At 42.1% G+C, this 6,933-nt stretch overlaps 1 pseudogene; it reads left to right on the forward strand.

Moving 5' to 3' along the window:
* The first annotated feature begins 4,663 nt into the window (after positions 1-4,663).
* On the forward strand, positions 4,664-5,455 carry LOC115275956 (annotated as a pseudogene).
* The last annotated feature ends 1,478 nt before the right edge of the window (positions 5,456-6,933 follow it).

The following is a 6,933-nucleotide window of genomic DNA, read 5'->3' on the forward strand; positions in this document are numbered from 1 at the left end:
TGTGAGATCATGACCTGAGCCAAAATCAAGAGTCAGTGGGACACTTAACTGACTGAGCCGCTCATGTGTCCCTGGATTTTTTTTTATTTTTTGGTTTTAGTTTTATTTATAATTTATTTTGAGAGAGAGAGAGAGAGCATGCACATGAGAGAGTTGGGGAGGAGCAGAGAAAGAAGGAGAGAGAGAATCCAGAGCAGGCCCCACATAGTCAGCACAGAGACTGATGTGCGGCCTGGACCCACGAACCTCGAGATCAGGATCTGAGCCAAAATCAAGAGTCAGACCCTTGGGGCACCTGGGGGACTCAGTTGTTTAAGCGTCCGACTTCTGCTCAGGTTATGATCTCATGGCTCTCATGAGTTTGAGCCCCTCATTTGGCTCTGTGCTGACAGCTGACAGCCTGGAGCCTGCTTTGGATTCTGTGTCTTCCTCTCTCTGCTCTTCCCTTGTTCTCTCTCTCTCTCTCTCTCTCTCTCTCTCAAAAAATACATTAAAAAATAAAATAAAAAGGGTCAGATACTTACCAACTGAGTCACCCAGGCACCTCTCCTGGATTTTAAATAATAGAATTCTAGAGATGGTAAAGGCCTTGCAGATATTCAAGGCAAGGACAAATATTTTTGAAGTGCTTCTTATATACAAGGGGAGGCCATGAGAAAGGGACCCACCAGAGACCCTGCTTTGTGTGGGCCTATTGTAGGTATTTTACTGTCAGGTTTAAGGTATGGTGACACTGTGAAGGTAATCAAGAAATGAGTCTCAATTGTGCAAACATAGAATTGCACGATTGCAACCTTAGTGTTTAGATAGGACCTCAGAGAGGCATTTAACAAAAGTTTCTTGAGCTATTTGTTTTCTGCTCTGTGCCAAGTCCTGCGCTAGGCACTGGGAATAGAAAATGGAAGATAACCCCATTGAAGGGTGCACAATTTGGTAGCTGGAGTAGAGTGTGTGAAGTGCCTGATGTGGAAATGCAACAGAAGCAGTGTCAGGGGAGCGGCGATACTCCTAATTCTGCTGGGTCATTACGCAAGGCTTCAAGGAACTCTGTGAGGTGGGTTTTGAGTGATGAGGCTAAGTTTGCCAGGCTGACAAGAATAAGCAATCTAGAGGAAAGAGAGAAGGAACAGAAGGGAGGACATTCCAGGCAGACCCATATCTGTTCTAACCATTCCATCCCTTCTATTCACAAAGCCAGAGAAAATAAGTTTATTAGGAGAGACTCATCAGGTAATTAAGTTAGCTTTGAAGGAATCTTCAGTGGGGAGGAAGAAAATGTCCAGAAATAGTTCAGTCAATTGCTTCTCAAGTGCCTAATAAATGGTAGTCACCACGTGTGACACAGAGAAACATCAGAGTGGAGCAGGTCCCAGCATGTTTCAGGTGAAAATGAAAGGAAAGTAGATCAGTAAAATCACATATGACTTCAGAGAGAGGTAATGGGCTGGAGTTTACAGAGCAAAGCATTCTGTGCTAGAGATTCAGCTTGGGAAGTCTTCTGAGGGTCCTGAAGTGCTTGCAGTGAGTGTGAAGAGAACTCTGAAGAAGAGAGAGAAGATGGTGAAGCATTTTGGCTGGATGTGGCAAGAAAACAAGCATGTGTCACAGACATCCAAGATGGAGGCATTTCAAAATTAAGCATGGACAGGAAGGAGAACGAAGCTGTGTTGTGGATGTAACCTCAGGAGTAGGTCAGTGGACTCAGGAATTAATAGGTGTTATAGGAACAAGTAAAAGCAAGAAATAGCATTTGTCACTGAGAGAAATGGGACTTAAGTTAGATGGGAGAGCAAGATCAGGCAAAGGGGTGACCAGGGCATGATACACATTAAGCCTTTGGGGCACCTGGATGGGCTCAGTTGGCTAAGTCTCCAACTCTTGATCTCAGTTCAGGCCTTAATCTCAGAGTCGTGAGTTCAAACCCTGTGTTGGGTTCTGTGCTAGGTGTGAAGCCTGCCTAGGGAAAACAAAACAAAACAAAACAAAACAAAACAAACTCTTGACAGTAGAGAAGATGGAGCATTGAATAAGAGACTGGAGATATCAAAAGAAGGGCTCTTCAAAGATAGTAAAACTCGCTTAAATAAGGTAGCATGGACATTATGGGCTCAAGGGGAAAAAGTTAAGGAACAGTTATAAAACAAGGCAAGAAACTTCAGCTAAGGAAGGAAATAGTACTGCTGAGGAAGGGAGGGAAAGGTAAGTAAGAAATCCATTGCTTGAGAATCCCACTTGACAGCCTGAATCATGGGCAGCTTTGGAGGTGAGGGGAAAAAATGAAGGCTTAAAACAGGTCCCATGGCAGAAAGAAGCTAAAAATCTCCACAAATAGGGATTGTTTAGGAGCAATAAAAACTTCAGGCAGATTGAGGGCCTAGGATTTTGAAGCTAGCTAAGTCTCTAAGAGAATTCTGTTGCTTGCAAGCAGTAGAGAAAATGGATGAGGGGGATGTAGAGGTCAAGTGAGGATGCTTTCGGGTTGAGTTTGGGACAAGTCAAGAGAACAATTAAATTAGTGGGCTGAAAAGGCTACCAATGAAGTTGCTAGACAAGACATATTTGTAGCAAATGGCGTAATCTTGTCATAAGAAGTAGACAAGGAGCTTGGACCAAATCAGGCTCACTTGACCACATGCAGACAGTTCTCCATTGGGGGTTTGGTCCTTTTGGAAGTTGTCTATAATACAAAAGATCTTGTTTCATCATTGTAACTAGAATATGTCTTCATGCTTTACAATCCATGTGAAGACATGGTAATTCTACTTCCTTCTAAAACAATCCTGGCAATCCCAATTTTTTTCTCCTTCTTTCTACTGCTTTGATTTCCTTTCTCCCATCTGTTTCATGGAGGTGTCTTGGATTGCTTAACATTTTTTAAAATTTATTTATTCTTGGGGTGCCTGGGTGGCTCAGTTGGTTAAGCCTCTGACTTCGGCTCAGGTCAGATCTCACGTTCGTGGGTTCGAGCCCTGCGGTCAGGCTCTGTGCTGACAACTAGCTCAGAGCCTGGAGCCTGCTTCCTGTTCTGTGTCTCCTTCTCTCTCTGCCCCTCCCTCTCTCATGCTTGGTCTCTGTATCAAAAATAAATAAAACATTTTTTTAAAAATTTATTTATTCTTAAAAATTTTTTTAACATTTATTTATTTTTGAGAGACAGAGAGAGACAGATCATGAGCAGGGGAGGGGCAGAGAGAGAGGGACACACAGAATCAGAAACAGGCTCTAGGCTCTGAGCTGTCAGCACAGAGCCTGATGTGGGGCTTGAACCCATGAACTGTGAGATCATGACCTGAGCCGAAGTCAAATGCTAAACCAACTGAGCCACCCAGGTGCCCCAAAAATTCATTATTCTTGAGAGAGAAAAAGCATGAGCAGCAGAGGTGCAGAGATGGAAAGTGAGAGCGAAATAGAGAATCCCAAGCAGGCTCCACACTGTCAGTATGGAGCCCTACACAGGGTTCAAACCCACAAGTACTGAGATCATGACCTGAGCCGAAATCAAGAGTGGGATGCTCAATCGACTGTGTTATCTAGGTGCCCTGTAAATGTGTATTCTTGACAATTGTTGAATTTAATTTAAAAACTTGAGTGAGAAAAAGATTGTAGGTCTGTCAGCCATTAAAATGACCAGTAAATGCCAATTCCTGCAAACTTGCTCAGTACAAATTCTCTAGGAATTCCCTTACGTCTTTCTGCTCTAAGTTTTTCTTGCTCTCTTGAACTCCTGGCAGAATTGACAGCATAGATCTTTTTCATGCTAGTCTACTACTGCAGGTTTATCTTGCCCAGCCTCCCCTGCTTTCTCCCAGGATCATGCAAATTGTGGTGTCCTAGATCACCCAGGGGCAATTAACTCTCTCCTACCTACTATTACATCATCTATGTATGTATGTATGTATGTATGTATCTAGCCATCCATTCATCCATTCATCGATCCCTGATCTTCATATAGACCAAATACTTTGTTTTCTTAGCCATTTATACTACCATGTATATGTATAAGAATTCTTCACCAATACTAAAACAGCGCTGCTAAATTTTTATTATTTTTTTGTTTTATTTTAATTTCAGTATCATTAAAATAGTGTTATATTAGTTTCATATGTACAATATAGTGATTCAACAATGTTATACATTACCCAGTGCTCATAAGTGTACTCTTAATCCCCTTCACCTATTTTGCCCATCCCCCTGCCCACCTCCCCTCTGGTAACCATCAGGTTGTTCTCTATATTTCAGAGTCTGTTTCTTGGTTTCTCTCTCTCTCTCTCTTTTTGTCTTTTTTGCTCATTTGTTTTGTTTCTGTGTTTCCACATAAGAGTAAAATCATATGGTATTGTATTTCTCTGACTGACATTTCTTTTGGTATTAAACTCTCTGGATCCATCCATGTTGCTGCAAGTGGCAAGATTTTGTTCTTTTTAATGGCTGAGTAATATTCCCCTTAAATTTTTTAAATTATTTATTTATTTTTAATAATAGTTTATTGTCAAATTGGTTTCCATATAATACCTAGTGCTTCTCTCCACAAGTGCCCCCCACCATGACATCACCCCCTCCCTCCCTCCGCCTCCCCCTCCCCCTTCAGTCCATGGTTCGTTTTCAGTATTCAGTAGTGTTATTCTTAAATTTACATTGATGTTAGTTAGCATATAGTGCAATAATGGTTTCAGGAGAGTTGCTGGGCTGCATGCTGGAGGCCAGCACCTAAGGCATGTTGGTGCTCAGCACCACCTCGGACAACTGGAACTGGGACTTCACCTCCGCGCTCCTCTTCGCCAGCACCGTGCTCTCCACCACAGGTTATGGCCACACCGTGCCCTTGTCAGACGGAGGCAAGGCCTTCTGCATCATCTACTCGGTCATCGGCATCCCTTTCACCCTCCTGTTCCTGATGGTGGTGGTCCAGCGTGTCACCATCCACGTCACCCGCAGCCCTGTGCTCTACTTCCACGTACACTGGGGCTTCTCCAAGCAGGTGGTGGCCATCGTCCACGCCGTTCTCCTAGGCTTTGTCACCGTGTCCTGCTTCTTCTTCATCCCCGCAGCCGTGTTCTCCATCCTGGAGGATGACTGGAACTTTCTGGGGTCGTTTTATTTTTGTTTTATTTCCCTGAGTACCATCAGCCTGGGGGATTAGGTTCCTGGAGAAGCCTACAATCAGAAGTTCAGAGAGCTCTAGAAGATTGGGATCACGTGTTACCTCCTGCTCGGCCTCATTGCCATGCTGGTAGTTCTGGAAACATTCTGTGAACTCCACGAGCTGAAAAAATTCAGGAAAATGTTCTACGTGAAGGACAAGGACAAGGATCGGGTCCACATCATCAAGCACGACCAGCTGTCCTTCTCGTCCATCGCAGACCAGGCGGCCGGCCAGGAGGAGGACCGGAAGCAGAACGAGCCTTTCCTGGGCCCGCAGTCCTCTGCCCACCCCAACGGCCCGGCAGGCAACTAAGGGCTTTGCCGGGTCGTCGAGGAGCAGCCGGGTGAGGGGAGCGAGCGAGAGCCTTTGTCTTATTTGTTTGTATGAGAATGTAGACACCAAGATGGTATTTTAACAAATACCTGCAGTTCAAAATATTTACAAAAAATAAAAAAGCAAAAACCAAAGAAAACCACAAAAACACACACACACACAAAACCACAGAAAACCCCACATACAGAAAAACCCCAAAATAACAGAACAGAGGAAGCTTTTACTCTGGATGACTGTCTGATATCAGAGGAAATGGGATATGTACCTATAATTCGCATGAGACAAAATTACCTAGACTTTACTAATGGGTGAAGAATACTTGAAGAAATGTGCTGCTGGGGAGAGACGCGGATTTTATACTTTTAATTGGGGACTTGGGGATTTGCATTCAAATCATCTTAGCTCATGGCTAAATAGCAACATTTATATTTAAAAGCAAAAAAAAAAAAAAAAGAGAAGCATAGAGATATGTTTTATAAATAAGTTTATGTGTACCGGTCTGCATGTGCCCGTCCAAGATCATTATTTTTATAGAATCTAACTTAAACCTTCTATTTATAATGAATAGGTAACCATTAACTGTGTACATACACGTCTAAAGATGTTTATATCTTGTACATATATGGTTTCAGTCTCCAGATCTCAGCATACTTCTTAACCCAAGATTGTAGATACTTTTCCTTTTAATTTCTCTTTATACTAAAGAATCCAGCGTTGCTACAATAAAATAATGGAAATAATACACTTAAGAGTGAGTTACTATATATTCTACAATAAATGTTTCTACCCTTTGCAATAGAATGATCCCAGATGTCTAAAATTTTTGTTGTGTTTCTCCAGAGGTGGTCAAGTAATGAATAACGTGATTTGTAAAGAAGTTATTTTGTTTTGAAAGTGCGTGCTTTGTAGTCACTTAGTGCTAAAGCCCAGGACATGAACACAGAAGCCCCAGGTGAATAGATTCTGTCAAATCAGAGAGTTTTTTTTTTATAACTTATAAACAGAAATCAATAAAAATCCTATCTGGTAAAAACACACACACACACACACACACACACACACACACCAACAATGATTTCAGGAGTAGATTCCTTAATGCCCTTACCCATTTAGCTCCCCCCAACAACCCTTCCAGCAACCCGCTGTTTGTTCTCTATTTAAGAGTATCTATGTTTCGTCCCCCTCCTTGCTTTTATATTATTTTTGTGTCCCTTCCCTTATGATCATCTGTTTTGTATCTTAAATTTCTCACATGAGTGAAGTCATATAATATTTGTCTTTCTCTGACTGACTAACTTTGCTTAGCATAATACTCTCCAGTTCCATCCATGTAGTTGCAAATGGCAAGATTTCATTCTTTTTGACTGCTGAGTAATACTCCATTGTGTATATCTATCTATATCTATCTATATCTATCTATCTATCTATCTATCTATCTATCTCACTCACACCTTTTT

Source organism: Suricata suricatta, chromosome 2 (assembly GCF_006229205.1).
Source record: "Suricata suricatta isolate VVHF042 chromosome 2, meerkat_22Aug2017_6uvM2_HiC, whole genome shotgun sequence".
Taxonomy (NCBI): Eukaryota; Metazoa; Chordata; class Mammalia; order Carnivora; family Herpestidae; genus Suricata; species Suricata suricatta.